Raw genomic sequence first — 20,105 nt, 5'->3', positions numbered from 1 at the left:
AGGCCATGACAATTCCTCCTCTCCCTGGATGTGCAGCCCTTTGCACTGGGACTTCTACATTCCTTCCATCAAGAGGTGGAGTCTTTTCCTCCACCCCCTTGGATCTGGGCTAGCCTGGGACTTCCTTTCACCTATAGAATGTAGTGGAGGGGATATTGCGGCAATTCTGAGCCTAGTGAAGAAGCCTTATAAGCTTCCACTCTTGTTCTCTTGGAATGCTGGGACCTGCATATCAAGAAGCATGGGAACTACATTTCCTGGAAAGCTTTGAAATAAATATGCTCTTGAGCCACAGTGCAACCAGAGCTTCTGATCATGAGGCGAGACCAGGCGTGACCGCTGCCCCCCTCCAAAGCTACCCTGGAAAATACTGACTTGCTATCTGGATCTGTCACAAAGGCCCAGTGGTGGCTGGGCCTGTGCTACCCAGGGCCACACATTGCTGGCATCTGGGCAGTGACTCAGAGTTTTGAAAAAGGGGAGAGAGGAGTTGGTGAACCCCATCTTCATATAAGCCATCCACAAGCCATCTCAGGGCAGCAGGTGTAGGGGTGTGTCTGCACTCACTCCAACACACATCTTCCAGACATCTTATTGCCATTTGATGAATTCTTGCTTCCTGTCAAAGCTGTCTTCTATGTTTACTCTGACAAGAACTCTGTTGTATAAAGGCATGTGTGAGTAGACAGAGGTGAGGTGAAGGAAGGTGTACCCATGGTGGTCAACCTAGGCCATACCCTCACATCCCACCAGAGGCAGCCCTACCCCTACATCCCACCAGGGGTAGACCTGCCCTCACATCCCACCAGAGGTTGACTGCCCTCACATCCACCACAGGCAGGCTTGCCCATCTTGGTCCACGAGGTCCCGTCTGTTTTGTCTTGAGGACTTTACATCAGCATCATATCCCACTGAAGCCTCATGGTCTACTGACAAAGATTCTCTCCTTGACCAAACTCTAGCCAGGCTCCTCTGAGCCCTCTTCTCACTTAGGCCTCAACGTTGGTCCATAAAGAAGCAAACAAACACTAACACAGTCTCTAGCAGCTCAAGGCCTCATCCCTAGGATGACCATACTCCCCCTTTAAGTACCTGTGTGAGAAAACTCAAGGCTGCCAAAAGAATTTACTATTTGTTCCAACCAACACCTGAAGATAGGGCCCCTGTCTCCCAGGCTCTGTAGGAGTGTGGGGCCTAACTTTGATAGGTACCAGTTAATAAACCCAGATGTGTTTCACATGGACCGACTCCCCTCACCTTACTTCCTGCTTTTTGTGATTTTTCACTTTCCTGACTCTACTGAGCCCCCATTTATTCCCCATCCAATTCCTTCGTTCGCCCTTTAAGACACCCAGTCACCTCTGTACAAAGGGAAGGTCAGTTCATGCTGGACTCTTCCCTCTTTCAGTAGTGTTTTACTGATTAAAATCTGTCCTTAGGGCACTTCAGTGTTTGGCTTTGTTTATCTTTGACACTACTGCCAAGAGTTATATGTATACAAATCTGCTGCCACTGTGTCATTCAAGTGGCATGAAGAAGGCATATCATAAAGGAAAAATGAATACACTTGATGCACTAATGGAGTGGGATTGTGGCCTTGTTTTCATTCCTGATACAGCTACTTCCTTTGCTGTTGCTATGAAGTTATTTGAAGTGAATTTTTTTAAAAAAAATTACAGGTGTGAAAAAGCATGTCCTCCTTAGTCAATACTTCCAGACCCAATGCCAGTCTAGGATGACAGAGCTGGTCTTGAGCATAATGAATGTTGAAGGTGCTGTCTAGAAGGTGGGGTTAACCTTCCAGAGCTCACCTTGTTGCCTGACTACTCAGGAATTCAAGTAAAGGCAGTGACAGGAAAGGGTTATGGGGGATGTATTTTAGAGGCCGAAGGCTTCCTCACTCATTATAAGCTTTCCACAATGAGATTGTGCGCACTGCGTTTATGATCACAGATTTTCAGGCTTGAAGCCTCCCACCTGTGAGTCTGTGTAAGTTGGAAGGAGAGTCCAGGGCTTCTGCTCAGGGGCTTGGGGTGATTGTTTCTGTCTGACCATCCCTCATCACAAGCAGTGGCTTATCTTGGTGTACCGCTGTATAGGGTGTGTGTGCGTGTGTGTGTGACGGGGTGAGCATGTACCCATACTGGGCCTGCTGCACTGGTATCTGCTTACGTGGTGAGGTAGGGAACAGGCGTCCTACTAGTACAAGGCCACCTCAGCAATTCACAGTTGCCATCCCAGAGAGAATGGCATAGGAGTTGAGTGTGCTCTTTACAAGATGTAGGACATCATCATTATGGCAACAAGCTTCTTGTCAGTGTCCCTTTACCCCCCATCCCAGTTCACAAAAGAAGAAATGGTAGCTGATGAGTGAGCATAAGGGGGAAAAAATGTTTAACTTCATCAGTAACCAAAGAACGTGGCCCTTATTGTCTATTACCCACTATGCTGTGTCTTTCCTCTCTAACACCTTGTCCAACCCGTAACTACCAGTTTATCAGTTTCCTTTGTTTTTGGCATGCCCCGTCTCCCTAGAACTTGAGACTTGGGAGAGTAGAATAATCTCTGTCTTATTCTCTGCTGGGTTCCCAGTGTACGGAGTATGACAACAAATCAATGCTCAAAATATATTTCTTTTACATTTGATTGGTGAAGAGGTACAATCTAAAACAACTATGATGTAACATGTTTCCTGTCAAATTGGCAAGGATTTTAAAAGATAAGAACAGCGTTGCAAATGACAGGGTCAAGGCAGCATTCTCTCACGCTTCTGGGGAGAGTGTAGTTCTTGCCGTCTTTCTGGAAAGCAACTTAGCAATATGTGTCCAAAACCTAAAAGGATTACATTGCCATTGAGGCAGCAATTCCTCCTCTAGTCATTGATAACCTAAGCTAAGGGGCTTATCAATGGTATTGAAGGGGAACAGAATTTGCCAGCGCAAAATATGCCTCTTTGGCTTATTGATTATTTGGGGCTGATTATTTTTGAGAGTCTGCAGACACAGGAGAAGCTCTGAAGACCAAATAGAAGTTATCCTTTTGTAAGAGACATTTACATTTATAAGGGAATCTCCATTTGTAAGGGTGTCCCCCTCTCTGTACCAGAAAAAGGAGATGATTAATCTCTAGCAACTCTTATCGATGGAGAAGGCAAGGACTTAAATCTGCATAATAACCTTACCCTTGTTTACGGTGCTTTTCCTGGTCATCTCCCATAACTGGCTCCCACCCTGCTCCCAACATCGTCCTTTGTCTTTAGTTGAAGATGGTATTTAAGATGATGGCTTGTGACGTTTGGGGGAATTTCTTAGTTTTCCTAGGTCTCTCCCATATATACAGGAAGCACACATGTTGTTAAACTTGTTTGTTTTTCTCCTGTTGATCTGTCTTTTATTACAAGGTGAGGGGTCTCAGCCAAGAACCTAGAAGGGTACAGGGAAAATTATTTCTCCTCCCCTACAGTATGCCCCCAAAATATAACCACAATGAAGTATACTGTCCATGATTTTTGTAATAATTAAACATCAGAAAATAATGCCATAGAAGAACATATAACACTTAGGAAAGATCTTTACAGGATTTTGTTACAAAGAAGAAATAAGATAGTATGTAGAGAAATACTGCATTTAAAAATTTTATTTACATTTAGGTAGAGGAGAAAACTAACGTAAACAAAGTGCCATAATGTTCTGAGTGGTTGTCTGAGGTACAGGATATCAGGTGATTTTTATTTTCTACTATTGGCTTATCTATATTTTCCAAACGTTCCACACTTTTGTAATAAGAGGCAATTCGAATTTACTAAACTAGAGCAGCTTTGCCCCCTGCTGGCTGATTCAGTAATTGTCGGCCTTTAGTCTGAAGGAGGAATGTTACCCACTGAAAACGAAGAGAAGATACTACTGCAGGCTTTAATCCCAAGGCTGAACTTTCAAGATTCATAAGTCCTTTAGTAGGACAAGTGTTTGTGTCCTAGAGGAGCGATCTTTTGGAATTCTAGCAGTTATCTTTGACCATATGATGACAGTATGCTCTCAGCTGCCATGAGACATAGAGAAACACCAACAGCAGGAAGAGGAAAATGGGTTCCAGGATCAGCTGGTCGCTTGTGGCAGGGCCTCTGCAATCAGAGGGCTAAAGAGGGCAGGCAATTGGAATTGGGGTGGGGGCCTTGGGGTTGGAGAAGAGGGGGGACCCACTGAAGTGAGAGTTACAGGGCAAAATGGATTTAGTGACTGGCTGTGGGGGACTAGTAAGAGGGTGAACTTGAAAAGGACTTGGGATGGATGAGTGGGAAAAGATGGTGCAACCAGCAAGAGGGCCAAAAGGAGCAGAGTCAGAGAAGTAAGGAGCTCTGGTCCAGGCCAGCAGCCGCTGAATCCAGCCAGGCAGCCTTCTTGGGGACACAATCTCCCTTATCACGATGTCAGGGCACCCTCTCCCCATTTCTTAGGGCTTCAGATTTTACTAGGATCCCTGAAGAAACTGGAAAATTTCCCAAAACAATGGTTTTCAAGCTTTCTGTGAGTGGCGTCCTACCTGACTACGATTTTAGGGACCTCTTCAACCTCAACTCCTAATGCACAGTTTCGTGTGAGGATTTCTGATCAGCTCCAATGTGTGGTGGAATGGAAGGGCCTGGAGCACCCATACCGTATATCTACTGTTTAATACGTTGATTTTATGACTTGCTGTTTTGGCGTGGCCATTTCCCCATATCTTTATAGAGGCTTTGAAAACAGGATGAATTTTTGTTTTGTTTTGCTGAATGTGTATTCTGGCTGATCCTTTTCTCTTTAACTACTGGCCCCATGGATGAGTATTTATTTTTGTTTTTAGGCTTGTTGCTGCTCATATCTGCTTGTCAGAGAACCTAAGTAGCCACTGTGCCTCACCTGATGGAAGGCAAAGCAGTATCAAAGGTTTTCATCCTAGAAGCAGGGAGCCCATAAGGCTTTGGCACCTGCAGGAAGCCACCCTGATTGCAGGGCTTCTGGCACTTTCCAGCCTACTGCTACATATAAATCATCGATAAACATGAGATTGCAATTAAGAAGAAACAAAGCACTTTGAATGAGAGACAGCAGAAGAAAAACAGCCCAATCAAACCTGAAAGGGCCTCAGATATTGAAAATGTGCTTTAGTCTGAGAAAGGAATGTACTGCTCCACTCATTTTGCAGACCTAGAATGTAAAACTGATATCTTGCATATGTTTAAAGAAATAAGCGAATACTGGAAACATGAACAAGGAATAAAGGGCTACCAAAAATGATCAGATTTCTTCTTTCTCTTCTCTCACTGAAAGATTCAGTCCAAAAGCAATTAGGTGAGGCTAAGCAATGTAGGTATTTGTGTTGGAGGAGCTAGGGTGACCCTGCGTTACGTGATGTCAGAGCTTGAGCAGGGTGAGCAGAGCAGCCACGTAGGGGAATGGTGGTGGTGATGGTCTAATGTAGTGTCAGAGCCCAGTTAGGGTGAGGAGAGCAATTTCATCGGAGAGAAGAATAATGGCATTGGCCCAGGATTTTAGAACCTGAGGGGATGCTGAGGGTATCCATGCAGGGAGGTGGCCTGGCATGGTGTCTCATGATCTGACTGCAGTAAAGAGGGCAGCTACATGGGTTGGGAAGTAACTGTTACAGGTCAAATTGTGTCCTACCAAAATTCATATGTTGAAGTCTCCTGTAGACTGAATGTTTGTGTCACCCCAAAATTCATATGTTAAATCCTAACACCCAATGTGATGGTATTTGGAGGTAAGGCCTTTGGGAAGTTATTAGGTCATGAAGGTGGAGCCCTCTAGAATGGAATTAGTGCCCTTAAAAAAGAGGCCCCAGAGAGCTGCCTTCCCCCTTCTGCCATGTGAAGACACAGTGAGAAGACAACTGTTTGTGAACCAGGAAGTGGGTCCTCATCAGACAGTGAATCTGCCAGTGACTTGATCTTGGACTTCTCAGCCTCTAGAAGTACAAGAAATAAATGTCTGTTGTTTATAAACCACCCAGTCTACGGTATTCTGATATAGTAGCCCGAATGGACTGACAAAGTTCTAACCCCCAGTACCTCAGAATGTGAACTTATTTGGAGATAGGATCGTTGCAGAGGTAATCAAGTTAGGACGAGATTGAGGGTGAGCCCTAATCCAATATGACTGGTGCCTTAATGAAAATGGTAAATCTGGACACAAAGATACATACATCTAAAGCCAAGGAGAGCGCCAGGGAACAGATTATCCCTCATAACTTTTCAAAGGAATCAACCCTGCCCACACCTTAATTTTGGACTTCTAGCCTCCAGAACTCTGAGACAATAAATTTCTGTTACTTCAACTACTCAGTTTGTGGCACTTTGTTACACCAGCCCTAATAAACAAATACAGTAACCCAGCACAGGGTTTTGGAGCCTGAGCTCTGTAGGAAGGGAGCCCACACAGTAGGGGGGGGGGGGGCAAGGTGGGTATTGGTGAGGATGGCCTGGTGTGGGGTGTCAGAGCCTGAACTGGGTAAGAAGGGTGTCCATGTGGGAGCCAGCCCAACACAGGATATCAGAAGCCAAGCACATGTGGTAATCATTTCACAATGTATCAAAACATCTAGCTGCACACTTTAAATACAATTTTTATATGTCAATGATATCTCAATAAAGCTGTTTAAAAAATAATTTGAATTAGGATGGTGCAATATGCTACAGAATTACACAAAAGGGAAACCTCTCTGTAGCTGAAAGATTTCCAATGGGCTTAGTAAAACATATCCTGATTCCTACCTTCATTTTTCTGGAGTGAAAGGAGAAGTCGGCCTTCAAATGCCCTGCAGATACACTCATCACTAACCTTGGTACATGTTTGGGCAAAAAAAAAAGAAACCAAGCACAATGAGAAGGGCTCTCATGGGCAAAGGATGGGAGGTTGGATCCTGGCAAAGGATGTTAGAGCCTAAATGCGGTGAAGATGGTCTGTGTGGGGGCAGCCTGGCACGGAGTGTCTGGGCTTGAGTGAGATGAGATGGGCATCCACAAGGAAGGGTGAATCAGTGTGGAGTAGCAGAGCCCAAGTGGGGTGAGGGCAGCACCCATGCTAAGCGGTGGCAAGGGTGGCAGTTAAAATCTTTTTAAAAGGTCTAAGACTTCACACTGAAAACTACAAAACATTAATTGTGTCTTTTTATTGTGTATTTTTGATGCCTTGACACCTGGGGCCTTGCTGACACTGGGGACTGCCCTCCCAGGCTTAGCCAATTCCTAGAGAGAGTAAGGGACTGGCCTGTGAGCAGGCCTTTCAAAAGCAAACCAGCCAATCCAGGACCCATACCACCAACCCCCAACCACCTGCTTTATGGGGCTATCACACTTGCACACAATATCACCTGCCCTAATCACTGCATTGCCAGGTACCAGGCAACCAGGGACAGCCTCTATGCCCCAGAGCCCACTGAAATTATTCAAACCAACCAATCTTAAACCTGCCTACCTGCCTTGCCCATTCTTTCCCATAGAAACCACAGTAAAGACTCTTGCCCCGCATTTATCCCCTCCCTCTTCCTCCTGACCAACCCGGGCCTTCCTCATGTGGCTCTCCCATGGCATGGCATGACCCTCCTCTTGGGAACTATAACAAACTATCTTTTCAATGACAATCATCTCCTGATCTGTTGGCCTTATCATACCTAAATAATAATAAAACCTATATTACAGTAAGAAGACCTGAATAAACGGATATACATACCAGAATCATAAATTGGAAGACTCACTATTGTGAAGCTATTTCCCCATAATAAATATATAGAAGCAACACAATTCTGATGAAAGTGTCAACTTAAGCAAATTTGCCTGTTATTTTACCCTCAAAATGAGTTTATTCAAGAATAGCCAAAAGAATTGCAATTTTGGGATGTGTGTGCCATGGCAAACCATAGGCAAATCCAAAGAACAAAGGAAAGGAGGTTGCTTTTATAGAGAAAAAGGGGAAGTAGGGAGGGACTGTCTAAAAGAAAGTCCATTGGGGGAAAGTCACAGTTCAGGGTGGCAACGTCTTCTTATTGGCTGAGCTGCAGCATCTCATTGGCTGGACTTCTGCCCGGTAGGGAGAGAAATCTTCCTTCAGTAGTAAAGTAGTTGTACTTCCTATGGGACATGCAAGGGTAAATCTCTTCCCGTTTGGAGTAATTAACGATGTATGATAGAGTGTGAGAGCTCCCCCTACAGGCCTTCCCGACTCCAATTTAGTTGAGGTTTCTCATTCATTTCACAAAAACCAGAGCAGTTTTGTTTTTGTACATGTGTGAAAATTGACATGCTATTTCTAACATTTATATGAAAATGCAGAAGGCCAGAAATAGCCAAGGCAATCTTGTCTTGGATTACTTGGGTTAAATCACCAGATATCAAGACCTACTATAAAGATACATAATTAACTCAGTGTAGTAGTTGCATGAGGATAGACAAATTGACCAATAGAACTGAACAGAGATTGCAGAAAGAAACCCATAGATATAGTAACCTGATTTATGACACTCTAGTACACTGAGAAAAGGATGTCTTTTCAATAAGTGGTGCTGGGTCAGTTAGATATCCAAATGGAAAAAAAATTGAACCTTGACCCCTATCTTACCTGATGCACAAAAATTAATTCCAGATGAACTGTTGATCCAAATGTGAAAGGTAAAACAGTAGAGTTCGTAGGAAAGCATCTTCATACTCATGATCATGACATAGGCAAAGATTTCTTAAACAGGGCACCGAATGCCGAAACCTTAAAGGAACAAAAATATAAGATGGATTATGTTAAGCTCATAAACATCTGTTTATCAAAAGACATCATTAATAGATTTAAAGGTAATCCACATAATAACAGAAGCTATTTGCAATGCATATATCTGACAAAGGATTTGTGTCCAGTGTATATAAAGAACTCTGTAAAAAATAATTATAAATAAGAAAAAGACTGGAAAAAAGTAGAAACATGGACAAAAGACATGAACAGATATTTCCAAATGGCCAGTAAACATATGAGAAAATATTTAGTTTCATTACTCATCAGAGAAGTGCAAATTAAAACCACAATGGGATACCACCACATAACCACAAGAGTGGCTAGATTGAACACAACAAAAAGCACCAGGTGTTTGTGATAATGTGGAGCAGGGAGAATTCCCATACCCTGATGGTAGGAGTATAAATTTGTGCAAGCACTTTTGAAAACCAGTTGGAAAATTTGAACAAGTGCATTCCCTATGACGCAGCAATTCTACTCCAAGGTCTATACCTGACAGAAATGCGTTCATATGTTTACCAGTAGATGTGTTCAAGAATGTTCATCCTAGCACACTTTGTAATAGCCCCAAATGGGAAGCTTACCCAAATGCCCGTGAAAAGTAGAACACATAGATAAATTGTATATAATCGCCTAATGGGATACTAAACTGTATGAGAATAAATGGACAGGATATGGATCATTCTCACAAACGTAACATTGAGCAAAAGATGAGAAATGTATAAGAATACATATGGTCTGATTCTATTTATATAAAGGTCAAAAACATGCAAAACTATTGTGTTAGGAGTCAGAACAGCGGTTTCTCTCAATGAGTCGTGACTGGAATGAGGCCCGAGTGGGGCTTCTGAGGTGCTGGTAATATGCCATTTCTTGATCTGGGACCTGCTTATACAGATGAGCTCAACTTTTGAAAATTCATGCACTACACTCTTAAGATTTATGCTCACTTCTGTGTGTCTGTTATGAAGCAATTTAAAAAAAATTTACCCTAAAGAAAATGTAAGAGAATAAGATGAATATTTATCTTGTCTCTGGAAAAAAATCTTTAGCATAGTGACAACATAACTAAAAAATAAAACACTAATAGTTTTGATGAGTTAACATTTTGAAATTTGTATTTGTCAAAAGAAATTTAATGAAAGAAATTGAGAAAATCTTTTCCAGAGGATTACAGATGTTTACTGTGTTGAGTTAATAAAGACTTCATATAAATAGATTTTCTTTAACAAGAAAAACAATCTGAAGTTAATTGACAGATTATGGGGAAGGAAGAAAGAAAAATAATAAGGAAAATGTGAAAAAGGCCACACATTATTGGTAATCAAAGAAATGGAAATGAAATTAATTATTAGGTACCCTTTTGCTTATCAGATATCATGGTTATCAAATGATAATTACTTTTAGTAGGGGTGTAATGATATAGGCTGCCTTACACTCTATTAACAGAAGTGGAAATTGATATAACCATCCTGGAAAGCAATCTAAGAAAATCTATCATGAGTCTGGAGAATGTTTATGCATTTGATAAAACATTTCCATTTCTAGACATCTAAAAGTATGAGCACAAAAGCAGCTAAACGTATATAGGGAAATGTTTATTATAGCATTCCTTAAAATAGCAAAAGAAGTAGAAACAAATTAATATTGTCCAACTTGGGAATGTTTGATAAACTGTGGTATATCCACAGACTTGGATATGCAAACATTAAAAACCATATCTTTGTCAGAAATTTTTAGCGATATGGGATAAATATGATACAGAATTATTGAAAAGATCAGGACACAAAACCCTATCAAATTGTAACTATGTGTAATATATGTGTGGGTATATTATAGAGACAGAGAGAGAGAGACTGAAAGAGAGTGAGAGAGAAAAAAAAATGTTAACAGTCATGTAGTATATTAGTCAGCTCAGGCTGCCATAACAAAATACCACAGACTGGGTGGCTCAAACAACAGACATTGATTTTCTCGCAGTTCTGGAAGTTAGAAGTCAGAGACCAAGGTGCCAGCAGGTCTGGTTTCTCCTGAGGCCTCTCTCTGTGGCTTGCACTTCTTGCTGTGTCCTCACATGGTCTTTCCTCTGTGCAAGTGCATCCCCAGTGTCTCTCTGTGGGTCCAGATTTCTTCTTATAAGGACACCAGTCAGGTTGGATTTTGGCCCACCTTAGCGACCTCATTTAACCTTAATCACCTCTTTAAAAGCCCTATCTCCAAGAACAGTCACATTATGAAGTAGCAGGGGTTAGGACTTCAACAAATGAATTTACAGGAGGACACAATTCGGCCCATAACACATAGGTCCCGAGTTTTCTACCAAATGCAGCAGGGAGCACAGGGGTGTTAGACACCAAATGTGAGAAGGCCCAGGCAGGGCAGAAGCAGGAGGGCCTTGATCATCTGCTGGAGGTTCGTGCACCCTTAACACAAAAGGAGGAAGGAGGGAGAAGGGTCCTTGAGGAACAAAGACCTAATCACCACCTCAAAGTCACATGGCTTTTTCATTTCCTACAAACAATCGCATAATCATGCCTGTGTGAAATATATGTAATAAGGGGGAAAAAGAAAAATATTTAGAACTTACTAAAACAGAGCAACTGCTGCCCCCTGGTGGCTCATTCAGTAATTGTCTGTTTGAGGTGAGTAAATAATGCTGCAGTCCTGTGCTCCGGCTGCAGAGCAGGTACTACCACAGTCTTAATCCCAGGGCCCAAACCAAGACTCATTGACTCTCTGAGTACCACAAGGGTCCTGAAATTCTAAACGCTCCCCCTTTGGTCGTGTGGCAATATGCTCTCAGGTGCCATGAGACATAGAGAAACACCAACAGCAGGAAGAGGAAAATGGGTTCCAGGATCAGCTGGTCGCTTGTGGCAGGGCCTCTGCAATCAGAGGGCTAAAGAGGTCAGGCGATCGGAACTGGGGCAGGGGCCTTGTGGTTGGAGAAGAGGGGACCCACTGAAGTGAGAGTAGGGGGCAGAACGGATTTGGTGACTGTCTGTGGAGGACCAGTAAGAGGGTAGACGTGAAGAAGACTCGAGATGAGTGGGAGAAGGTGTTGCAACTAGCAAGAGGCCCAAAAGGAGCAGAGTCAGAGAAGATGAGCAGTTCAGTTGTGGGCCAGTAGCTACTGAATCCAGCCAAGCAACCAAAGCCTTCTCATAGACATGCTCTGTGTCATCATGATGTCAAGGGCCACCCCCCCCCAAGTTCTTAGGGGCCCATGGTTTTCTCTTGAGGATCCCTGAGAGGCCCTAGAATTGTCCATAAATAGTGGCTTCCCAGCTGATCTCTCCTTATTTACTGAGTATAACAAGGAATGGGCAGCATTGGGCCTGCGCCCGGGCCTGAGGCTGAGACTGGAACTGCCCTTATCTCAGGATGCTTGGATAGTCAGGTTTGACCAGGAGAAGAAATATAAGGGTGGGAAGAGAACTCTGACATAGGAACACTCTCCTATGACTCAGGGTTTAATGTCGTGGCAAGGACCCGTGGAGCCGGTGTTAATATGCTACTGAGATGGTTACCTGAGGCTGGGGAGTGGGCAGGACAAACAATGGCCACAATAAATGAAGTGGACATGCCAGAACTGATTAGATATTGGGGAAGAAGTCAGAAAGTTCAAAGTCAGGGATGGAGCAATGTTAGAATGGCTTTTTTATTTCTTACAAACAATTGCATAATCATGCCTGTGTAAAATGTGAGTCCAGATAAACTGCCACATGACTATGTTCCCTGGGGAGGTTCAGAAGACATTCCTTCAGCAGGAATGCACTGGTAAGCAGGGGCACCAGCTTCTTTGAGAAGAACGATAGTGGTTGTCTTCTGTAGACCAAGATTGACAGTGGGAGATGCCGTGGTGGAACTGGGCCCCTCAGTAGCAATGGAGATAATAGGATTCTGGTATAGCAGAAGCCAAAGATGATATTTAACTGACCTGAGCAAGACTGAAGTAATTTCCAAAATGGGCCATGTTAGGGGCTGATTGTGTCCCCCCAAAATTCATATGTTGAAGTCTTAACCCCTACTTCTGAACATCACTGTATTTGGAGATAGATTCTTTAAAGAGATAATTAAGTTGAGATGAGTCGTTAGGGTGGGCCTAATCCAATATGACTGGTGTCCTTATAAGAAGAGGAGATAAGGGCACAGACACGCACATAGAGGGAAGATCACGTGAAGACACAGGGAGAAGATGGCTATCTATAAGCCACGGAGAAAGGCCTCAGAAGGAACCAACCCTGCCAACACCTTGATCTTGGACTTCTAGGCTGCAGAACTGTGAGAAAATAAATTTCTCTTGCTTAAGCCACCTAGTCTGAGGCTTTGTTATGGCAGCCCGAGTAGACAGGTCAGAAGGCTGGAGGAGTGACCAGAATGCCTTGACCTGCAGAAATCTATAGTGATGTTTAATGGACACGGTATCTTAGGGATAAGAGAGATGGACAGCCAACTGGGGTGATAGTTGACTTGTATACTCTATAGATATTTAAAGCTGGGAGCAAAAAGCTAATGTCAGCCACTACAATGGAAAATCATGATCCTTCATCCAGTTTCCAGATCTAAATTGGTTCACAGATCCAGAGTCCAGCGATTGAAGGGAAGTCGGTGCCCTTGGGGAAGAACTCTGCAATGCCACTGAAAGTATGTACAGTAAGTATTCCCCCATGCTTCGCCAAAGGTGCCAATGTCCATTTACCTCGAGTTATATGGGAAGGAGGTTGAAGCAAGCTGATAACTCACCAGGGCCAGCACTCATAGGCGTTGGAGGACAGAGAAGCTGAAGGTGGAGACAGGACCGTAGTATGCTGCTATGGACTGAATGTTTGTGTCCCCCTAAAATTCGAATGTTGAAGCCCTAGTCGTCAGTGTGATGGTATTTGGAGGTGGGGCCTCTGGGAGGTAATAAGGGTTAGACTAGGTCATAAGGGTGGAGCCCTCTGTCTCTCTCTCTGTCTCTCTCCCTCTCTGCCTGCCTGCATGGACCAAGAAGAGGTCATGTGAGGACATAACCAGGAAGAAAGCCCTCACCAAGCACCCAGTCATGCTGGCGCCCTGATCCTGGACTTGCAGCCTCCAGAACCGTGAGAAATAAGCGTTTGTTGTTGAAGTCACCCAGTCTATGGTGTTTGTTATAACAGCCTGAACTGACTAAGACATATGTCAAAGTCAGAAAAGACGAAAAGACATCAGCAGTGAGTATCCAGAAGCCAGACGTCAAGGTGAGACAGTATGTCAAGGCCAGTTAATACCCAGGAAAGTAGAAGCAGACATAATTCTAGTCAATTTTGTTACCCAACAGTTTAAGCCAACATGTGATAACTTTAAAAAATATGTTCATGAATTCCTGGGTGCTGGGTAGAGTACTAAAGGAATCTAAAGATGTCTATGGACATCCCTGTCTTTTGGGTGGCAGATGCCAAAAGAGGATACTTTCCTTTTCTACCACCAATCTCTTGTTTCTCATCAGTGGCAGAATCCTGGACTCAACAAGCTTAAGTGTTGACCTTATTTACATTCCTTCTGTTTTTACATTTTTTTAGAATGAGGCCATGATCTAAGGTGACCCAACCATCTCGGAAGTATCATCTAGTAAAACCACCTTGTTAATTTAAAATGCAAGGAGCTGGAGAAAACACACCTCTAACATTAAGAGGATTTTGATTGGCCAATATTTTCATCAAAGAAAAATATTATAAAGAGTGGCTATACCATTTTTTCAAATCCGTGTCTACCTAACAAGGTTTTATTTCATTTCCTAGCACCCACCTTTCAATACAGAAAATCCTCAGGCCTAGTGAATCCTGATGAGACAATCTTAGCATTGCTTTGGCAGCACCTGTGAAGCCGGCCTGGCTTAAAGGATGGTGTTGCCCTTGGTTTAAAATCTTCATAAATGAGTGCTGAGTGTTTGCTGCTATTCATTATGTGAGCGCTCTTGAGAAAGGAATTTTAGTAGCGACATTAACGGAATTCCTGTAAGCGCTTTAGTAAGTCATAACCCGTGCAACAGATACTTAGCAAGAAGCCTGGGGTGGAGCTTTCTTTCTCTTCTAGGGCTACAGTAACCATCTGTTCAAGATTATTGTTTTCCATTATAGAAGAGAGTTTTATTCTGCACATGATTTTTTTAACCTACCAGCTTACACCGAGTTATGCCCTCATACTGAGATAAAAGCTTGGTAGGAAGCATTCACGTCAGATCTCAGGGCAAGGCCCAGTTCACTCCAGTGGGGCCACACAGACTGTGCGGATCTGAGAAGTGGAGCTGGAGTCTTCCCACGAGGAGCAGGGACAGGCATTGAGGGACAGATACAGCTGTGGAGTCCCAGACAAGGAGGCAGCCTTAGGTGTGGCTGTGTGATCAGAGTGAGTTGAGGGGTTCCAACCTGAAGTGACAATAAGCGTATTGACAGACTCTTCAAGCGGGGAGTAAACTAGAACCTCCACAGAGTTATTCTGAGGAACCAAGGCCCTGCTGGCCAAAGGGGGAGGGAAGTTACCGAGTGGGAAGAATAAAGGGACCTAACACTTACCTTGGACACCCCTGAGTGTCCACTGGAATCTCACTACTGCCTCATGATGATGCCTTCTCCCTCCTCTCTCTGACACACACATGTATAAGGAACCAGATGTAGAGGAAGGAACGTAGGTTTTAGAGTTCAGAAGACCTGGGTTCAAATCATGGTTCTGTCATTTATTTACCTGCTGTGTGACCTATAACACATTACTTGCCCTCTCTGATCTTCAATTCCTTCATCTATAAAATAGCAATAATAAGAGTATTTACCTTATAGGGTGTTTTTAGGATTAACAGAGGCAATGAAAGTGTAGTGAGTTTATTGAGGTGTCTCAACTCATCGGGGATATGTACATAAAATAGTTTCACTTTATTTATTTCATATTTCCCAGTAAATACCCCTCAACTGCGCTGTGCCCCTGATCGAGGTGTAATACCACTTTCTGATGAGGTATGAAACTCTTTGCCCTCATAATGTGGTAGGTTTTGGCAAGACCATGAGCCCCAGTCTTCTCTATCATTTTGGGACAATTCCTGGCCTTGCAGATATATGCCATATATATCTTACCTACTCCTCAAGAATCAGGAAATTCAGGGGCCTGTCCTTGCCCCCTCTCCACCTGGCAGTGCCCCTCTCGCAGTGTCTTCCTCTATGCCCCAGCAGCATCAGGCACAGTGCCAGTACAGTAGAGAATGGATAGACACCAGTCCACATTTTAGTAAGACCACAGCGGGTTACTTCCAGTGACCCCTATTTTTCTGAGTGGTTCTCTTACAGTTTCTCCTTTCTAGGCTTGAGGAAGGGAAACATTGCACAGCCCCAGACTAGACCTTTGATGTCGACTGGGCACCGGGGCATAAAGCTGGTTTTTCCACTCAAGATCTGTGGGCTGATGGCTGGCCCTAATAGTTACTGGTCCTCCGAACTTAGAATGGGGGGCAAGGAGTATCTTTTGCTTTAAGTTTTGAGCCCTTAGCTGCAGTTCCAAGAAAACTGCTAAATTACAAGGACAGAAATCAGATCAGTGGTTGCCAGGGGCTCAGGGTAGGTGTGAGGGGATTGACTGGGGAGAGACATGTAGAAACTTCTGGGGGCAACGGAAATGTTACACATCTTATTCTGGTAGTGATTGGGTGACAAAATTCACTGAACTGTGCACATAAAAAGGGTGAATTTTGCTGAATCGAAATTATACCTTAATAAAAGAAAAACAGGAAACAGGGAAAAATCCCTTTGGGCAGCTCACAGTATCCTATCACAAGGTAGGGTGCGTACTGCCTGGCACACAGTGTTCAATAAACAGCGGCTGCTGTCCCTGGTGTGGGCCAGCTCTGCTGGAGCTCTGCCAGCACTGTCGTAGTCACAAAACTATGTATCTAGTCATCCCATCGCTCCCTCTCCTGGGCCGTCCTGTCACCTGTAGCTGCTAGTGTGGGCATTAGTGGCGAGGTTCCTATTTCTGTAGGTCTCAGGCAAAGGGAGGGCCCGCTTCAGCATTCCTGCTTTGGGACTCTGAAGGGTTAGAGCTGGGGTGGAGGTGGAGAAGTTACTGACCACTGAGAAAGCCTGCCTGGGGCCTCTCGGGAGATCAGCCGGGTTGGTACTTTGGACTATGATCTCAACGCTGCCTTTCCTGATGTCTCTGCACAGAGGCGCGACCTCACCCTGAGCCCGACTCGCTCATTCTCATTCCTAGAAGCCCTGTGCTCGGAACAGAGGATACAGGGAGATAAAGCAGGAGAAAGAGGCCTGTTTTTTGCCGACTCCTGACTCAGGAGAGCAGCTGCTAAGGCCTCACTTGTGGCGTATGCTTCCCTATTTTCATCAGAAAGTTTAAAATATTTTATTTAAATATTTCAAGCTCTTGTGGCTTGACACTTTGGAAAAGGAGACCTTGCCCAAGGCTTTCAAATAGCTCTTCTAGAGTAAATGAGTGACCCTGTAGGGCAGGCCTGGGGTCACCCTGTCATTTGAGATTCCCGTCTGATTGGTTTACACCCCTGTCCCCCATCCACAGGAGCCCCAGCGCATGTCTGGGCTCTCTGAGGAGAACCTGCGTTTCTCTAATCACACATCTCAGGCTCCGAGTGTTTTTTTTAAATTGAGTTCAGAATAGTTTACATCATTGTGACATTTCAGTTGTGCATTATTTCTTGTCCGTCACCATATAAGTGCTCCCCTTCACCCCCTGTGCCCACCCCCCAGCCCCTTTCCCCTGGTAACCACTGAACTGTTCTCTTTGACCCAGTGTTTGTTTATCTTCCTCATATGAGTGAAATCATCTGGTGTTTGTCTTGCTCTGTCTGGTTTATTTCACTTAACATAAAACCCTCAGGTCCATCCATGTCGTTGTGAATGGGACGATTTTGTCTTTCTTTATGGCTGAGTAGCATTCCATTGTGTGTCTTCTTTATCCATTCATCTGTCAATGAGCACTTGGGTTGCTTCCACATCTTGGCTATTGTGAATAATGCTGCAATGAACATAGGGGTGCATAAATCTCTTTGAATTGTTGATTTAAAGTTCTTTGGATAAATACCTAGTAGTGGGATAGCTGGGTGATATGGTATTTCTATTTTTAGTTTTTTGAGAAATCGCCATACTGTTTTCCACAGTGGCTGCACCAGTTTGCATTCCCATCAGCAGTGAATGAGGGTTCCGTTTTCTCCACAACCTTGCCAACGTTTGTTCTTTTCTGTCTGAGTGATTATAGCCATTTTAACAGGTGTAAGGTGGTATCTTAGGGTAGTGTTAATTTGCATTTCTCTGATGGTTAGTGATGTTGAGCAACTTTTCATGTGCCTATTGATCAGGCTCTGAGTTTTTGCCTAGGCTGAATTAGCTCAGTTAAGAGATGTGCTCTCCCTCTCACCCTCACTGACAGTGTTCCCCACACTGAAGACTGTGGGGTGTCGAAATTAAGAGCCCAGCCCTGGCTGCACATTTGCATCACCTGGGGAGCTTTTAAAACTCTCAATGCCAAGGCTTCAACCCGTGCCAATTACGTCAGAATCTCTGGGGGGCAGAACCCAGGCATCAGTACTTTTTAAAGCCCCCCATGGGCCTGTGTTGTGCAACCAAAGTTGAGAAACAGTGCTTTCGAAGTTCAGACAGACCTGAGTTTAGTCCTGGCCCTGCCGCTTGCAGGTTGATGGACCTTGAATAAACTACTTAAGCTTTCTGAATCTCAATTTCTTCATCTCTAAAAGGGTTTGTATGAGGAGTCCATGAGTTAATCCCTACAAAGCATGGTGTCTGGCAGAGAGTAAGAATCTAATAAATGGAAGCTGTTAACGTATTTTTTATAAGACAGTCTGTCGCTCTTATTAACGGTGGATGAAGAGCAATTTCATGCCCTTGAAACCACTAGCTTGGGAAACCAGTGCTCTGAATGGAGGTATAAGAGAAGATCAATTCAGCCACAGATATTTATTGTGATTCTAAGTCATGCTAAGCTTTGAGGGGATGAAGAGATGATATGCTCTATGATCTCCAGGGACTCACCATTCTGGTTGTGGGGAGAATAGATGTGTAGACAAAGAAAGAGGAAGTTAAGCTTAACTTATGCTACGAACAATGAATAAATTCGTGCTGTGTGCTGCAATGGCCAGGAGAGTTTTCACAGAGAAGGATGTGGCTTTGCAATACGGGTAGGATTTGGACTGGCAGAGAAGACTGGGGAGAGCATATGGCTACGTAGAGATCCAGTGGCTGGAATAAAGTTGAGTGGACTGGTCTTAGTGAAATAGGGTTTGTTATAGAAAGCAGTGGAGGATAAGTGTGGAGAGGCAGGTTTGGGAAGAATTTGAATCCTGGATGAAGAGCTGTGGACTTTATCCTGTAGGTTCTTAAGGAGTGTGTGTGTGTGTGTGTGTGTGTGTGTGTGTGGTGGAATCCTTTGAGCATCAAATGAAAAGCTATGTATATGGTGGAAGAGGGGGTCACGGATGGTAATTAATCACATATCTCTCCCATGGGATCTGAACCAATAGAGAAATAGACACATGAATCAGAAACAAAGTATGGTCTTAGTTAATAATAAAGCTGTGTTGGAGCAGGGCCAAAGTGAACATCCTACTCCTTCCTCCTAAATTAGGCGAAATTAGCCATCTAGTCACAAGCAGGAGAAGCCCTGACCTGGTTGCAGAAGTAGGAAGCAGAGAGAATATTTGCCAGTGGTACAGAGAAATGGAGCAAGGGGTCAGGTCATTTATTTGCACAGTGACCTTGAACATACTAACCCTGCCCAGAATTGGAACCAATGGAAATCAGGCCATCACAAAATGGCAAATTTTAAATATAATTTCAGGAAGTTAATTGACTTCCTAGGAGTTGATGGACCCCAAAATAAAGATCCCTGAGGTAGGCAATGATAAGTCACAGGTTTTTTTCAGTAGGGAAATTAAGTAGCAGATTTATTCATGATAGTCAAAAAGTGGAAGCAACCAAAATATCCTTCAACTTTTAAATGGTTAAACGAACCATGGTCCATCCATGCCATGGAATGCTACTGGACAATAAGAAGGAATGAAATATTGATACATGCAACAACCTGAATGAATCTCCAGAGAATGATGCTGAGTGAAAAAAGGCAATATCAAAAGGTTCCATACTGTATTATTCCATTTATGTAATGTTTATGAAGTGACAAAATTATAGAGAGGGAGAACATAATTGTGGTTGCCTGGGCTTAGGGATGTTGGAGGAGGGAGGGAAGTGGCTATGGCTATAAAAGGGTAGCACAAGGGATCTTTGTAACGGAACTGTGCTATATCTTGACTGTAGTAGTGGTCACATGAACCTACATGTG

The 20,105-nt window shown here is 43.7% G+C and overlaps 1 long non-coding RNA gene across 2 annotated transcripts in view; it reads right to left on the bottom strand.

Moving 5' to 3' along the window:
* Nucleotides 1-20,105, bottom strand: part of LOC138921813 (uncharacterized) — a 76,314-nt gene that overhangs the window by 36,159 nt on the left and 20,050 nt on the right. The window contains exons 2-3 of one of the 2 annotated variants that reach the window (XR_011434668.1): nucleotides 8,610-8,750; nucleotides 3,182-3,422 (exon numbers count right to left, since the gene is read on the bottom strand). This is a non-coding gene — a long non-coding RNA (uncharacterized lncRNA). The remainder of the gene's footprint in view (nucleotides 1-3,181; nucleotides 3,423-8,609; nucleotides 8,751-20,105) is intronic. The other variant, XR_011434669.1, reaches the window with a different exon arrangement.

The sequence above is a fragment of the Equus caballus genome, chromosome X (assembly GCF_041296265.1).
Source record: "Equus caballus isolate H_3958 breed thoroughbred chromosome X, TB-T2T, whole genome shotgun sequence".
NCBI classification, from domain to species: domain Eukaryota; kingdom Metazoa; phylum Chordata; class Mammalia; order Perissodactyla; family Equidae; genus Equus; species Equus caballus.
The sequence above is the reverse complement of the archived record's forward strand: the minus strand, read 5'-3'. Positions and strand labels throughout refer to the sequence as shown.